Source organism: Alligator mississippiensis, chromosome 5 (genome assembly GCF_030867095.1).
Source record: "Alligator mississippiensis isolate rAllMis1 chromosome 5, rAllMis1, whole genome shotgun sequence".
NCBI classification, from domain to species: domain Eukaryota; kingdom Metazoa; phylum Chordata; order Crocodylia; family Alligatoridae; genus Alligator; species Alligator mississippiensis.
In genome coordinates, this window is record NC_081828.1 from 11,864,814 (window position 1) to 11,882,500 (window position 17,687).

The 17,687-nt window shown below is 43.8% G+C and overlaps 1 long non-coding RNA gene across 6 annotated transcripts in view; it reads left to right on the forward strand.

Moving 5' to 3' along the window:
• LOC109281096 (uncharacterized) overlaps positions 1 to 17,687 on the forward strand; it is a 74,666-nt gene that overhangs the window by 32,139 nt on the left and 24,840 nt on the right. For 4 of the 6 annotated variants that reach the window (XR_002087635.2, XR_002087640.2, XR_002087638.2 and 1 more), the window contains exon 2: positions 14,372 to 14,615. The exons of 1 other annotated variant lie outside the window; for it this stretch is intronic. This is a non-coding gene — a long non-coding RNA (uncharacterized LOC109281096). Of the gene's footprint in view, positions 1 to 14,371; positions 14,616 to 16,609; positions 16,809 to 17,687 lie in introns of all 6 variants that reach the window. One more of the 6 variants, XR_002087633.2, reaches the window with a different exon arrangement.

The window sequence follows — 17,687 nt, forward strand, 5'->3', positions numbered from 1 at the left end:
ATTTTTTTTCACTATGAACCTGAGCCCTGATTGTGGGTAAATGAACAAAGCAGGGTTGCATTTAACCCAGCTGTATGCTCATTGTCGGCTGGTTTGCTTTAACTGAAACTCTTCAGTGAAGATTAGAGCCAGGTTCTCAGCTGATGTAAATCATGTCTCTTTGCTGAAGTCATGTGTTACCAGTCATGAACTCAAATGGCAGGAGACTGATTTACACCCCTGGGAATCTGTCCCAATAGACAGAATCACTAAGTCCAATTTTATTAGCAATGCATTGGTTTTCTTATAAATTTACTGTTAAGAATTGTCTATCATGTTATAGTTCCGCGTTGTGACCACTGTCATGCTACAATGAACTGGAAGAAGATTAAATATTAAAGCCAAATTAGTTACAGACTTATTCCATACGCCTTTCATGATTCCATTGTATTTTTTCCCGATTTGATTAATGGATTTTCCTAAGTTTGGCAGATTTATTTTTTTGTGGCAGGTATTTTTCGTTCACTATATTGAGTGCCAGGTTTCCATTAAGTCCCAAGGAGTGAGATGAGGTGAGAAGTAGGTTGTTTCTAGCTATAATTTGATTTAAGTCTGTCTCACACACGCACATAAAACTCCCTCCTTGTTTTTTTCTTAACAATGCAGGGACTCTGGTTTTTCATGCCTTTGCAGAACTGTTTGGAAATACCGATTTGTTTGAGGGGGTAAAAATTCAAGAAGGAATATGTAAATAGCATAAAAGAATATGACTTGAAAAGGTCTGTTTTAAACATCACTTTTAAACTAGAGATTTTCTACAAGATTGTGGACTCTTTATGTACAGTTAAAAGGATTTTTGTAAAGACCAGTGGAATATTTATGGGTTTCCAAAAGGAATTCCACTCCATGTACTCAGGACTGCCTTAGGTTTCCTCAAATTCCTTCGGAGATTTTTAAACCTATAAATACGACCAGACACTGCTCTGTCTGAATTCAATTGAACTGACACTTGCTTTTGAAAAAAATATGATCCATAGTTTATTTGGCTTGACCCATATTTGATATTTAAGGAAATTAAATACATCTTGCATTTAGTCTCCCCAAATACTGCGTGGCATCCGTTAACATTAATTGCAACGTGGTAGTGAGCGTATTCATACCTAGTGGGTTTGTAGTGCCAGAGTTCAGGTCCCTGCCTCCACTCTTCAGAGCTGACTCATTGAGTTAATTTTGTCCCTGTTTATATTTCACCTTCCAAGATGATTTGGTTCATATTTCTTTGTTGGATCCTCTGATATACAAGGTATAGTCTTATGATATCCTACTATAGCAATAGGTGAGATCTCCTGTGAAACAGGTGAGGTCACTGGGTACTTCTTTTTCTAGTTTCGACTGGCTACCATCGGGTAACGCCATTGACTACAGATGTGCTCTTTCTGATTGACAGCATCTCTACGCAAATGGAGGAATTGGGTCCTACATGTTCATTGATGCTGAACAGAATTTCAGTGAAATTATATTAACATTTTAAGGCCTATCCCTTCCCTCTCCCTCCACCCTTTGCTTCCAATATTTTATGATCTGTTCCAGGTCACTCATCTTCTGAACTGATACTAAAGATGGCAGCCTGGATCCATTTTTGCCTATGCGGATCTGACATGGGCTAAATCCAACAAGAGGTTTATACTCCATTGATTTCAGTGGTTGGGATCTGTCCCACTAATGTCAGTGAAATTGCTCTTATTCTACACCGACATAAATAAGATGGGCCTTTGATCTGCTTAAAAATAAAAATTTCTGAGTTATGTTCACCACCCTAACAGGATAGTGACCCTGAAAAGCACCATTTTCATTTGTTGTTTGGCAGTATAGACCTACCAACAAATCCCTTTGGGTTGCTTGGCTTTGGACAAACCCACTTAAAGAAATCATAGATTAAATGGTCATTTGGAGGTGGGTCTTGTGCGTGGTCAGTAATCACATTATTCTGTTTACAGAGGGATGAGGGTAGGTCCAGAAACTTCCCCGGTTTCCACAGAAACCGCTACAGATTTGCTTGGGACTTCAATATCGAGGGAAACTTCAACAGGCAACATGTGTGTAATTCCCGCTCTCTTTCTATTACCCCGTTTGGGCGCCAGCTAAGTCCAACCCCTTGTTTCTCTCTATCACATACACGTTGCCCTGAGAACTTGGTTTGAATGGAGCAAAATGTTCGTGCGCAGGCCTGGTCATGGGGGAAAAGTACTCTTTAACAGAGGTAAGACCAACCCCATGAATGGCATTGAATAATCAGAGAGAGCCCTTGAAATGGAGCCTAGATTCAACAACAGACCATTGCAGGGCTTAGACGGTGGGGCGTGGAAGGATGGGAAATTATTTTTCCACAGAAAACTTCACTATAAACAAACCCAAACAAAAAGGGGGTCATGAGAAAATTCCACAGCAAATATCTGCTGTTCATTAAAAAAAAAATTGAAATGTTGGTTTTCGGGTTTTTTTTTTTTAAAAAGGCTTTTTCAAAAGTTAATTGAGATGGCAATTTTTCCATCGCCCTAGCCATGAGCATCGGGAACCTGATCCAAGGTCTGCTGACATCAAAAGGAGCCTTTCCAGAGGCTAATGGACTCTGGATAGATCCCAGGATTCCTGTCCAAACACTCTCAACAGTGAACTTTTAAAGTGTTGTTTTTTTTTTTTTAATGAACACTGTTCAGCATTTCCTGAGCATTCACTCACTGGGACAAAAATTCACCCATAAACTGTCCAAGAAGTGGGGCACTGACCTTTTTCTTGGCCTGCTGTACCACTGTGAATATTGTTCATGGAGCACATTCTCACTAGCGAGCTAGTTAGCTGGATACCGAAGGGAAGCAAATACATTTAATGCAAAAGGATGTCAAAATCTGAACAAATATCTGTGAACATTTTTTTTTTGTAGCACGTGCTCAGCTTTCCATGTTAACTCACCCTGTGATGGACTGGTAGGTCATATATCTACGATAATATGAATATGATCAGCTCAATTTGAGTTATATATCAGCCTTCTGCTCGCTGCTTCTTAGCACTAGGAAACAGCTTGTTGTGAGAAGAACATAAAAGAGAGACTGGTAGGGGGGTGTTAGTTACCGCTATAAATTTTACAGTTTGCTGGAAACCACATTAAATGGCAACATCAGTTTATAGATCAACTCTGCAACTGCGTGGTCGTTAAAGTAGTGGTGGTAGATTATTGTGTTCTAGCCTAGTAAAATACGGGCACTGTGTTTGCTTGGAGAGAACTTAAAAGAACAATAAAATCTCAAATGCCTTTCAATGTTTGTTTTTCTTGTATTATAATCAACCTAGGGAAAAATCCTCTGCTATTTTCCTTCTGTGGTACAGATTTGTGGGGCCAGATTTGAGGGCCGAGTAGGGAAAGTTTGTTGCTCCTTCTGTTTTCACTGGGGTACAGTTGTGATAGCGATTCCTACCTTTCTCCCCTGCGGGGCCAGGCATGTGTTGGAGCATCCCTAAATTCCAGTGATCTTTGCCAATCCCAGGGCCATGGCAGCTGTTCTGAGGATCTGCAGGAGACTAAGCCAGTACAGATGGTTACTTTGCTTCTCTCCCCAACCACCTCTGCCCAATGCTCCTTGGCCAATGCTGCTAGCCACAGCTAGGAATCTGGCCCCTTTGACTCCTGTGATATATGAGGACAATTTGCAATTTTCTTGGAAGTCATAAAAATGAAATCCATTCCCAGATGGTGCCTAGTCATTGTGCCTTTTGAAAATCTAGATATTTATTTAGGCCTTAGAAGCCTAAGAGACTTCTTCAGACAGTCTGGCCTCAATTCTGGGTGCTGAGCTGTTTGGAAAATTCCAGCTATAGTATTCCCTAAAATGGTCTGTAAGTTGTGTGTGGATGTTTTCATGCCTTAAAATAAAGAAAGGTAGAACTATACTCAAGAAGTTCACTGTCAGAAGTGGACTGGCCAAGTTCGCCGATGACACTAAACTTTGGGGTAGAGCTTCCACACCTGAGGATAAGCAGGTGATCCAGGCTGATCTGGATAGGCTTGGTAAGTGGGCAGATATAAGCCTGATGTCATTCAATATGGGAAAATGCAAGGTACTCCACCATGGGAAAAGAAACTCCACAGCACGCTTATAGGCTCGACGGTGCTATGCTTTCTAGCACCATGGCTTGAAGGGACTTGGGGGTCATGATAGACTGCAAGATGAACATGAATCACCAATGCAATGTTGCAGCTGGTAAAGTGAACAAAAATCTGGCTTGCATCCATAGATGCTTCTCAATCAAATCTCAGGATGTCATCCTCCCGCTGTACTTGGCCTTGTTGAGGCCGCAGCTGGAGTACTGCATCCATTTCTGGGCTCCACAATTCAGGAAGGATGTGGAGAAGCTTGAGAGAGTCCAGAGGAGAGCCACGTGCATGATTAGAGGTCAAGAGAACAGGCCTTATGAAGAGAGGCTGAGAGCTATGGGACTCTTCAGCCTGGAGAAGCGCAGGCTCAGGGGTGACCTGGTGGCAGCCTCTAAGTGCAAAGGGGTGTGCATCAGGATCTGGGGGAATGCCTGTTCACCAGAGCACCCCAGGGGATGACAAGGTCCAATGGTCTCAAACTCCTCCAAGACCGTTTTAGGCTGGACATAAGGAGAAACTTCTTTACTGTCTGAGCCCCCAAGGCCTGGAAGAGACTCCCCCCAGAGGTGGTGCAAGCACCTACTCTGGACTCTTTTAAGAAATGTTTCGATGTTTATCTTGCTGGGATCCTTTGACCCCAGCTGACTTCCTGCCCCTGAGGCAGGGGGCTGGACTCAATGACCTTCCAAGGTCCCTTCTAGCCCTAATGTCTATAAAATCTATGAACTCTATGACAATGCTCATAGGCTGTTAGTTGGAGGCCAGGGGGTTAATTATTGCTGCCACCATTTTATTCTGAATATAGCATCATCCTGAATCAAGTGTCATCCGCAGAAAGGAGGAATAAACCACTGTCCTGCCCCACGGCTGATTCTTCGTGGAACTTTTTCTTATGAACTGGATGTTTCCAGGTTAAAATGCAGCGCAGTCAAGTGAAATCAGTTAGCTCTAGCACACTATAGTCAGGTGGAAACTCTCTAAGAAACATGCTTTTGTTGGCTTGGTGGCTAATTTTGTGAAATGAATGAAAATTTTACCACTGCTACTGCCGCTGCTCCCTGTACTTTACAATGTCTCGATGGATAGAAATCCACTGGCTGAGTGAAGAAGAATGCTAAAATGAAGTGAAATGCAGGGCTGTTTTAAGGTGGAACCAGACAGAGTTCAGCAAATGGTGCACAATATTTTTCTTGTCCGATGGGATGCTGCCATATACTTAAAACTGAATGATTCCTCTGATGGCTAAAGAGCTTCAAAATCTTTCTACTGAAGTTAGCTATACAATTCTACTTGCTGCAGGATGAAGCCAAGGTCTGAATGAAGCCCAGTTGAGGGGTGACATCACATTGTCATCATCTTATGGGCTATTTGATAAATGATCTTCAGGCCAGTCCATAGCCTGGTGGATGAAAAACCATGAGTAGCAGCACCTTTCTTGGCAGTTTCAGCAGTGAGTGAAGGCTTAAATAGTTCAGGATGCTTCACTCAGCTAACTCCCCAAGAGACAGGCCGTTGAAAAACACATGGGGTAGTGTGAAGGAATTGGAGAGAGTTCATCTCCCAGGCTTCCAAAAGTAGCAGATTTCATGGGTGCTAAATCCACTTTAAAAGAAATATAAGCAGGATTTTGTAAGGCTAATAAAATAATGAAACATCTAGTAAAGTTTATTTACATGGTTCTTAATGAAAGGGATTGTGAATATTGTTAGTGACTGCTCCCAAATTGCATGGCACCCTATATGGTTACATGCATAGCTTGCCTGTAAAAAGAGAGGAAAAAAAGGCTCCTGTTCATCTAATGTGAATTGTAAATGGGGGATATGTTATGTACATTCCCTCTAACACATAATGTGATATGCCTGCTCTGTAGCTAAGGTGAGGATTTTGTTCCTCAACTGACTAGGGATGGGAGTTTTTCCTAAGGAGTGAGCACAGATTGAGGTCCAGATCCCAACCAAAGGTACATCCCCGCTGTACTCCTCATGCAACACAAAGGCTCTTTAGTTAGGCAGCAAACAGCCAGCAGGAAACTTCCCCAGTGAAAGCATGGCTCTGCTGGTGCAGCTATGCCGCTGGCAGCAGAAACATGGTGGGAAAGGACTTGTGAAATCAGAAAAAACTCTGACAGACCTATCAGGGTTCACTGAGAAGCCTATAATACCATAACTTAAAGCAGCTTGGCATCTGCTCTGTCTATCACTACAACTGGGAGACCCTACAACAGTGCATGGCACAAATTCAGCATGCAAGAGTCTGACGTGCAAGTAAGGGACATCAGAATTTGGCCTTTGGAAAGGAGAAGGTACAGTACCTCCTTGATAATATCTCTCTGAAATAGCCTCTACAGAGTTCAGCCTGGTCAGGATTTAGGTGTTGCCCTGTTTACAGTTTTATTTTGGAGGGTTTTTTTGGTGTGTTTTTCAAAAATAAAGCCCTTGTCAGGAATGGGCTGTGACATATGACTAGAAATAATTCATTTCCACTTCCATATTTCCTATTTCCCAAGCTAAAAACATTATTCTGAGATAAAATCTGACATGTTCTCACCATTTGTCTCTTGGGGGAAAAGGAAGAAAAGGGTCAGTCAGCTCTGGGTCTTGACGTACAGGATGTCACTCAGGCCATCGAACTTGATAACTTCAACTTGAATTGGTCCACTTACATAAGGAGAGTTAATTTATAAGTTAGCAATAGAGGGTTGAAAGAGTCAGCTTCGTGTGATAATTTGGAACAATGGGCCACTTCGTATTCCCTTATAAGGCTTTTTGTTATTTAATGTAATCCTAGGAAATATACTGTACACTGATTTATATAATGTGAGAATAGCATGGTACCTTTACTATGCACATTTCAGGTGTAAGTGATGATCAGGAATTAGCACACACTTGTAAAAGTGGGTCTACTCCCTCCTACTTAACGCTATAGGATGGCTTAAGACCAGGCCTTGATTTAGTCCCGCAAACTAAAGGTATCAAAAAGATCTGTAAAAGGAAATGTTATATACTGTCATAGCTGGGGAAGCCTGACCGACATGGCTAAGAACCTAGCTGCTTGAAGTATTCACGTGTCTCACATAACTGAATCAGCTTTCCTAAGACCACTTGTGACTTCTCAAGGATTAGTGGGAAAATGTGGGCCAAAAGCAATTAGTATGGAATCTACCAGAACTTAAAAGCACATGTATGTTAATGATGGCATAGCACACACATGCTAATTTAGGAGCTTGAAGCAAAATCCTGATTGGAAAATTGGAAGAGGGCCAGTGTGGTGCCCATCTTCAAGAAAGGGAGGAAAGAAGACCTGGGAAACTAAAGGCCAATCAGTTTAACCTCAATCCCTAGGAAGATTTTGGAAAAAATTATCAAAGAAACCATTCTTGACAGGCTAACAGAAGGCAACATCCTGAGGGACAGCCAGCACGGTTTGTTGCAGGGAGGTCTTGCCCGACCAATCTCATTTCCTTCTATGACCAGGTGACGTATCACCTGGACAAAAGGGAAGAGGTTGATATCATATATTTGGACTTTAAAAAATCCTTTGACCTGGTTTCCCATGATGTCCTCATGGAAAAATTGGGCAACTGTGGCCTTGACTACTCCACAGTCCGATGGCTGAGGAACTGGCTCCGAGGTTGGACCCAGAGAGCGGTAGTTGACAGAACTGAATCAACATGGCACTCGGTGACTAGCGGCGTCCCCCCAAGGCTCCGTTCTAGGACCTGTATTCTTTAATGTCTTCATAAATGATCTGGATACTGGTGTCAAAAGTGGACTGGCCAAGTTTGCTGATAACACCAAACTCTGGGGAAGAGTGTCCACACTTGAGGATAGGCTGGTGATCCAGGCCAACCTCTATAGGCTTGCAAGGCAAGCAAATGAAAACGTGATGGCATTCAATAAGGAGAAATGCAAGGTGCTCCACCTTGGGAATAAAAACCCGCATCACACTTATAGGCTTGGCAAAGCTACACTCGCTAGCACCATGAGCGAAAGAGACTTGGGGGTCATGATTGACAAGATGAATATGAGCCACCAATGCGATACCACAGCTGGCAAAGCGAACAAAACTCTGGCTTGCATCTACCGATGCATCTCAAACAAGACTTGTTGGCAGCCTATAAGTATAAAAGGGGTGTGCATCAGGATCTGGAGGAACGCCAGTTCACCAGAGCACCCCAAGGGATGACAAGTTCCAGAGGTCACAAATTCCTGCAAGACCATTTTAGGCTGGACATGGGGAAAAACTTCTTTACTGTCCGAGCCCCCAAGGCCTGGAATAGACTGCCACCAGGGGTGGTGCAAGCATTTACTCTGGACACTTCTAAGAAACATTTGGTTGCTTATCTTGCTGGGATCCTTTGACCCTACCTGATTTCCTGCCCCTTGGGCAGGGGGTCAGACCCAATGATCTTACCAGTTCCCTTCCAGCCCTAATGTCTATGAAATCTAAATCAAAACTCCAGATATGAACAACTTCTGAAACTTTGGTTTTAGACTCAGTTTTTCAGGGCTGACCTCTACTTCAACAAAGCCAAGGTTGTGTTTGGTTTTAGCATGGACGTATTGCATAAAGAAGGCAGTAGAAACCACACCCTCCGTATCATTGTCACATCACTCATACACTGGAATGAGAGTTCACAGTTTAGTGTTGTACTGAATATTGGGAGATTAAGATTTCCCTCCACAGCTTAAATCCACCTCCTGCAGAATGGGCAAAATATAATTTTTGAAGGCTGCAGATTTTAGTGCATCTGTGTTTTTTAAAAAAGCATGTGCTGCCTGATTTCAGAGGATGAGGCCTGTTGTAGAGGAGGATGCTGGAAGTGCTGAGACGATATTTCTTCCATTAGTCACACTATCAGGCTGCATTTTTTTAAAAACCACTTCAGTGTTTGTTTGTGTGTTTTGACTCTCTCCTTATAATTTCATGTTGCGCCTGAATGAATTTCAACAATGGATTTCAACATATATTTATAAAAGATGTTTTGTTTGTTCAGATTTGGGACTGTTAAAAGAAGAAAACTGTTTGGACTTGGAAACAAGAGGATTTGAGAATAATGCGTCAATCTGAAATTGATTTTACAGCCAGGTTGTAACAGGATAGTTGCACACCCACCTGGGTCCAGGCACAGGATCAGTGCCTGGTATGGATGTCACACTGAATATACTGCTGCATATGCACTCAGTTGGACTGCTCCATTTGTTTATAGTAGCAGGTATCTTAGGCTACAAACTGACCTTGTCTTTGGAGAGGCATCAAATGCATCAAAGCTGATCCACTTCATTAGCATCTACAGGAGTTGCTGGGGCCATTGTCCCATAGCCACTCCTGGGGTTTCAGAGGCCAGAACCTGTGGGACAACAGCTCTGGGTGCTGCACCCTAAGTAAGGATGTGACAGCAAGATACCCCACGCAGCTTTCCAGCATAGGAAGTGTGTAATTTCTATGGTGTGTGATGTCCTCCCATTTAAGGCATCACACACTGGGGCCACCTGTGGTTGCAGCAACATTTTGGGGCACTTGGGGCATGACAAGGGGCTAGGACATCTGTTTGTTCACAACTTGTGCCCCCATAAAAATGTGTATGGTGGTATGGGACAACATCTGTTTGCACAATTATGTTTGGGGCGCAACAGAATTTTTGAACTTTGGTAACGGGAGCATAACTTGATTTGTAAATAGAAAGCAATGAGTAATATTGAAACTTTCATCCCTTCAGGTAATAACTTGCCCAAACTAAGTGTTTTCACATGTCCATTCAGTCTTTTTATTTTCTTTCTCCCAAGAGAATACTGAGAGCCATCAAATACACATTTGAATAAAAGCTACAGAATCAAACTTCCTGTCACACATTAGTTTCCCCACCACCCCAGCCCAATGCATTATGTTATGTCCATTAAAGCCATAAAGTGTGTGTGTGTGTGTGTGTGTGTGTGTGTGTGCACATGTGTGTATGTGTGTGTGTGTATGTGTGTAACAGGGAAAGATTACCCTATTATAGAAAAGTGGAATGAGCTCTTTAAAGGAAGAATTTTTGTGAATTGAAAGCAGCTGGTAAGTCTGGGGCTAATAAACAGCACTGTGGGCAGGCCAGCTAATCAGACACCTGACCAAATGTGGACAGGCCTTGAGTGGCATATAAGCCTAGGGCTCAGCCAAGCCAAAGGAGTCTAACCCAACAAGCCAAGGGATGAAGAGTTCCTGGCCCTGAAGACTGCAAGGGGATGTCAGGTTGACTTCAGCGCCACTCTAAGGAATGCCAATATAATACTGGTGTCTTATGAAGGGACACAGTCCAGATAAGGGGAAGTCGTGCATCAAAACTAAGGGCTCTTGTGATCATTTGAGATGCCTGGAGCGGGTTAAGTTTATGTTACAACCAGTAAGTTGCAAGCCGGTGGTTTGCGAGTGGCTGGTAGGGGAGTGAGCAGAGGCTGTGGCATCATGTCTTGGGGCACCTAGTGGTTTAACCCATAGTGGAGTCTCAGGGGCACACCAGTGTTTAGAGCCCTGCTAGGGGCCTTGGTTTGGACTTTAGACCTGAGGGGGTGAGCCAAGCCTAAAGAAAGATAAAGAAAGGCTGAAGTTTAACTTGGATACCCCTAGCAATACTAAAAAAAGTCCTAGGGCAGTGGTCACCAACCTGGGGATCCTGATCTTCAGGTAGATTCCAGAGCCTGTTTTGGTAGATCCTGGGCTGGGGGGACAGCTGGGCATGCACACATGTGCACACCCACCGCCCCTAGCCCCCGCAGGTCAATCTGTGGGGGAGAGAAGAGATGGGGGCCAGATCAAGGTCCCCACGGTGAGCAGTTCACTGTGAGGCCCAGCCAGCAGCAGGGGAAGGTAAATGAGGCCCCAGCCCAGCCAGGTGGTGGGAGGATTGGAGCCCGGGGGCCCCCTCAAGGAGTGCGGGGGGCTCCCTCCCCATCTCTGTGGGGGTGGAGGTGGCAGAGGCTGCTGCCGCTTCGCCTTGAGTCCCATTGTAGCTAGCCACATACGGGCATGGCTCAGCTCAGGAGTGAGGACTCACGTGGGAGTGGCTGCGGTCAAGCCAGGTCTGGGAAGATCTGGTCGTCCAGGGGTGCATGGGGGGGGGGGGGGGGCTTGTGCCACTGAGTACAGCCCAGTGGACCTGTGTTTGGGGCACAGTGGGCAGCCCACAGCAACAGCTGCCTTGTCCCTGCAGGGGGCAGGTAGGGTGGGGAGGTACAGTAGATCCTGGGTGATCTTTAGTTTCAAAAAGTGATCTTCACCATAAAAAGGTTGGAGACCACTGTCCTAGGGGGTACGTGTGGGTGGGCAGGAATGGAGCATGCCCTGGGCATGGCAGTGGCATCTCCCCCGGTGCGTTTCCCCACATTGCCTTGTAGCCAGGGGAGGGACACATTGGGCACCGCCAGCCCCATGCGGCAAACCACGGTGCCAATAGCCAATGGCAAGGAGGCGCCACAGCCACCCCCTGCCTGCAGAGCTATGAGGGCAGCAAGGCACAAAGGGTCTGAATGATGGTGGGGAGTGTGTTTCCGTGCCCATTCCCAGAAGCGGGGAGCAGGGGGGGTGAAGGCAGCAGTGCCCCTCTGCGGATGGCTGCCACTGCCACCATCCACTACCCCGTGTCACCGCTGTGCACCACTTGCCTATGGCCAGTCGCATGTGCGGCTCCACGGGATGCTGACGAGCGGTGCATGCCCAGCCAATTACGTGCCACCCATCAGCAACCACACATGCACCCGGGAAATGGGGCACAGGGGTGGTGGCAGGGCGGTGGGTGGTGGTGGCACAAGGTGGTGGGTGGTGGCAGTGGTGGCCATGTGCGAGCCCCATCCCCTCCTGCCTCTGGCCACTGCTACCAGAAGGGGTACACTTGTTAAAAAAGGTTGGAAACCCCTGGTGTAAGCAACAGCTGCTTCAAGACATGTACAGACTGCAAGGACCCAGCTATGGACAGACTAGGTTCGGGCTAGTGGAGTCCCGGAGGGGACCAAGATAAGGACTGCTGGCAAAGGATAAGGACTAGTTCTAGGACTTACAGCCCCCTTCCTTTTCATAAATTAACAATTACATCAAGGCATAGCATGCAAGAGCTGAGGGGAGGGTACCTAGAATCAGGATGAGGCAGTGGCCATCTGACCACTGGGGGCAATAATGTCATGCCTGGGTCCTGGTCCTGCTACAGTGTATAAGAGAGAGCACACGGGCATGATTGTATAAAATGAGACTGTCCTGAGACTCCTATATCATTATTAATCTATCAGACTACTGATTCAGATGTTTTTAAAGCAATGTCTGTTTATTGGATTTTCTGTATGCTACACACTTAGTGGTTAATAGCAGGACAACATAACCCGCACTTAGAGATGTATCTCTCTCTTGTTCATATGTTGCTGAAATTTTCTCTCATGGAGAGACTTGGGTATTTCATCCACTTGTTTTATAAGGAAAATATGCTTCAACTTGTATGACTAAGAAAAAAACATTGATATTTTCACATCTGGATTCTTCATCTTAGCCTCTTATTTCCAGCCAGTTGCTCTGTGTAATTTTTTTTTCATCTGCTTTTTTCAACTAGGGGTGCATATAGTGGTTTGGGGGAATTGGTTTAAGTGTATTGCATCATTTATATTAATTATTTTTGAGGGCTCTGTTCATACTAGGAACCTTTTGAATGTTCTGATAGGATCCAGTTGGTGCAAACAACAGCTATGCTTGCTTTTAGGGGCATTTTTTACTTCCAAGTAATATCAGGAAGACAAATGAGAAATGGCCCCATTAATATCTTTTTACTTCTTGTGCTATACACACATATCCCCCCCCCACACGTATATGTATATGTATATGTATATGTATATGTATATGTATATGTATATGTATATGTGGGCACTGGACACTGTGAAAGAAATGAATGGGTAAAGAGACAAAGAATGTGATCCAAAGCTTGCTCTCACTTAAGGGACTATCTGAAAATGGCTTATAGAGAGCAAGGATTTGATATTTTCAGTGATGAATGGGAGGAACATTCCTGCCCCTACTTTAAAAGAGATGTATCCCATTATCTGTTTACACTTAAAAAACATTCCCTTCTGGGCACCTAGGATAAAGACATATCTGTTCAGATTAGCTTAATCAGAGTTGTTAATGAACTACCCTCAGGGCCAACATTTTCCAGCCTGGGTGGTTAAAATTAGGCTCCTTGGCTCTGATCCTGCAAATAGTTATGCACTTGCTTAACACTGAGCTTGGGCAGAGCCTCATTGACTTAAGAAGACACATTGGACTGGGATCTTAAATTTATTTTTGTTATTTACTCGGCCCTATCAATGCAGTATTTGAGCATCTCCATGTCCTTGATCCAGTTGTCCTCAGAACTTCGACAGACTCAGAGAATAAGCATCGCCCAATTCACTCATGGAGATTGGAAACACAGAGGGGCAGATTTCTCAGGGAGTTTAGGCATCTAAGATTCAGATAAGTAGGAATTTCAGATGTCCTTTGGCAGAGGCATAACAACCAAGGGGTCTGCCCTGAATGGAGGCAGCAGTGGGGACTGGGCTGGCTGCAGTGGCTGTTGTTATTCTGCCCCTTCTAAATGTGCACCCATGGCTGCAGCCCCAGGCACCCGCCTCTCATTACACTACTGTCCCTTGGTCCCCAACCACTGCTGATTGCAGTTGGCATGAAGTCAGCTGCCAAGAAACTAGTGCTTTAGTGTTATCAGCCTGAGCAGTGTGCTCCATACAATTTGTCAAGAAAATGGACACTGTAAATGTTTGACTCTGTTGGTGCTACAGTCAATAGGCTGAAAACTTGTGAAGCACCAGATACTCAAGCTGGTAAAAATCAGAGATGGTCCAATGATGTCAGTGAATATCTTTAGTGTTCAATGGGAGATGATTTAGACCAGCTAAGGATCTGGCTTTACAACCAGTTGCCTCCACCCAGTGGATTCCTAATGATCTAATGAACTGCGAGACAAAGAGCTCACTTTGTAAATATATTATCTGTCATGTGGAGTTTTTCCACTGAGTTTCTTCCATGAGAAAGGTACACGGGGCCTTTTTTGCAAAACTCTTTTCCTAAGGGAGTAGGTGGTGTCCTCTTCATTACTCAACTCTGGGGAGCTCAGGCCAGAATGAGAACATACCCGGCCAAAGAAGAGTTGTCCTCTACCCAAATATCCTGTATCACTGAAAACACAGTGGAAAACACTCTGAAATGACTTGTTTTTCACATGTTTTCTAGGATTACCATTCTCTTACACAAGGAAAATGCCACAGCTGTAGAGCAAACCAACGGGTCATTATTCTCTGTCTCTCCCTATGTACCATGCTCTGACCCACGCCCCATCCACGCTATGGAGCTGGGACACTGGAAGCCCCCAGAGTCCGACTTCTATCTGGGGCTTGGTTTTCAGCTTTGGACGATCTGAGAACCCTGATACGATCCACAGAGTCTGGAAACTCTCATCAGAAATTCCCTGAAACAGGTACAGTTCCAGAAATCATTTCCAGTTTAATGAATATGCATTTTCCAACCAAAAGCTGCTGTGTCAGAAAATGCCCAACCATCTCTATTCAGGACACAGCTTGCTGATTTTATAGCGATACGTACGCTTTTTCGGGCTAGAATCAATGTTGGTTTTTGCATCTGTGTGTACTGTTTGACATACGATGTAAATTTACTTTTACAACGTACATACCTAAAAGCTTCTGCACATGCTGAGCCTAAAATGTACAGATTGTAGACCCTGCCTACTGGATTGGCTTGTGTATATCTTTCCGCCCGGTGCAAAATGCTTAAGATGTGAAGCATGCAAAGGCAAATTCTGCTCTAAATCACACCTATCTGACCTTAAATGTCATAGTTATAAATGAGCAAAGGATCTTGGCCCATAATAGATTTTAGTGAAGGGACCTTTTTTTTTAAAGAGCCCATTTTCAGGGCACTCTCTCTGTTTTTACTGTCTCCACACGTCTAATAAGATTTGTTTAAAGAAAAAGGTCTGCATGTGAGAACTATAAGACATAAATGTCTCATAAAGAAAAGATATTTAACAACTATTAAATAGAAAAGTATCATGCAGCTCTAGGTTCAGACACCCATGAACACAAGGCCACACTCTGAAATCAGTGGGAGTTATGTCTGATTAAGAAGCACAGTGTGGTGTTTATAGCTATTGAGCTGGTGGGGTTGTGGTTTTTGTTATTCCTATAAACTGTAAATTTAGATTTCTACGAACTCTCCATGTGCGTGGACACTGCAGCTATTTTGTCCTCAGAGCTCAATGCCGAGACCCCCAAACCGTGCTCTTTGTGGCTTTTTCCTCAACTGTTCTCTTGCATTGAAAGAGAAGGCATTAGACTGTTCTTGATGTGTTGGGGAAACATAATATACAAAAATCTGGCCAGTAGCTTTTGTCAGCTTCATGCTAGGCTTATATCTAGTCTGACTTTACATTCAAACCAGTTTCATTCTTGCGAACACATAAATAAGCTATTGAATAAGCCATGCGCGTATGCATTCAAGAGAATGTGTTTTGCTTAAAAGTATCATTAAGGCAATTTCCCATAATGTCTGGCAGGGAGTAAGTTTCTTTTAATGATTTTATTAAAAAAGTGAATTAAAGGCCAAAGGTTGCTTTCCTACAGCCCTTAATTTCCTGTTCCAGTGCCAAATGCTGTGTGCATAAATTGCTTGGAGCACCAGACAAGTGAACTTGCCTGGAAGATCAGCTTCCACGGAGACAGGCAGTCAAAGTACGAGCGCTACGGCTGAATTCAGCTCCAGTCTCTTCTCTCAGTACTATTAAACATCAGCCAAATGCAATGACAAAGCACCTGATTATCAGTTCATTACAGATACAAGCAAGAAAGGAGTGTTATAGTCTAAAAATTTGACCCAAGCATTCTTGTTAAAGTCTAGGCCAGGATTTCTTTTTTCTCTCAAGCACGCATTACTTCTACATCCGTTTGACTCCACTGAGTCTTACAGAGTGAGAGGAAATTCAAGCCCGTTGTCCTGAAAGAGACCCATTTCTGAGGTTTAACTTACATGTTGGGATTATTAATATAAGATGGGTTGCATCTTTATACAGTTCAGCCTTAGTCAACAATTTATGTATTAACTTGCAGTTGTGGTGGTAGTGTAAAAGTGATGTTGTAGCCGCTATGCTGATCTCTCAGACAGTCCCGAGGAAGGAATGTCTTGCAGTCAAAAGCTTGTCTAACTTCATCCAAAGGACATAGTTGGTCCAATAAAACATATCACCCTAAGAAATCCTTGCCTCTTACAATCCTGAAGCATGGTTAGTGCTTTAACTTGATTAGCTGCATTGGGAGGGCAAATCTTGAACAAAATTTGCCTGCAAAGAAGTGGACAAATTACTGGAATAATGAAAATAAATGTGCCTCCCATCTAAGGATCTAAGAGCCTTATGCCACCTGTCCGCAGGTAAACTATCTTTATCTGCTCATTATACAGATGAAGAGCCATTAATGGTCCCAGTGATGAGGGGCTGACCTGAAATAGAGCCCAAAAGACCAGTTTTGTATGGACCACAATACCTCATGAGTATGAAGAAACACAGAGGGCCAGCACTATTCACCAAGAAGCAACACTGATCAGAGATACTGTCCAGTAACTACATCCATTCAGCACTTTCTTTCAATAGCCTTAAAAGGTAACTTTTAAGTAACTTTCAGTAGTTACCCCCTGAGCAGAAACTGTAGGGATAGATGACTGCTTGATCTGTCTTGGGTCCCTTTTCCTCCGCTATGAAGAGGCATCAATAACTCCCTCCAAGATGTGAAATTTGTATCTTTTTAGCTCTGCAGTTTAGTGTGGATCTGGCCCACTGTTGGCAGGCAGTAACGTGTCAGGGGAAAGAAAAAAACTTCAAGCTTTACAACACAGTAATAAAGCAAGAATAATTTACCCCACTGCATGAACCATAAAAATGTAACTTAATAATGTGTTTATAAGAGGGTTTTTTTATGAAATGCTTTTATTGTTACTGAAGAAATACAGTACATATGAATATCTAATTGCTAAGGAAATAGCCTGGCTATTATGGTCCATATAGTTAACAAATGCTAGTCACTCTGAGAAATGAGCTGCATGCTAATTTGGTACAGGGAAATTCGTGCAGTATCAATCTCTCACTGAATGACCTAGAAACACTGCTTTGAGATGATATTCTGCCTTGTGAGTGCTTGAGCCACTCCGATAGCTGGTCTACATGCTTGGTATAGGAAGTTATTACTCCTCCTTGTTTATGGACTTGTCACATAATCCACTGTACATTCAAGTCAAAAGGCTGCTGATTTGAACAGGAAATGGAGAATCCTTTAGCTCAAGAGAAAGAAGAGTCTAGGTTCAAACCCTACTCAAAGGTCAAATGAGAGACATCCTAAAAGTGGAGCACAGCAAAATGCTTAACTCAGAGAAGTAGTCATATGGCTGGATGCCCAGGGCAGCTGCTACACGCAGGGGCAGCAGCAACAACTGGGTGCCACTGCCAGCGTGCTGGTATGGTTGCAGCAGCAGCTGTTTTCCCTCC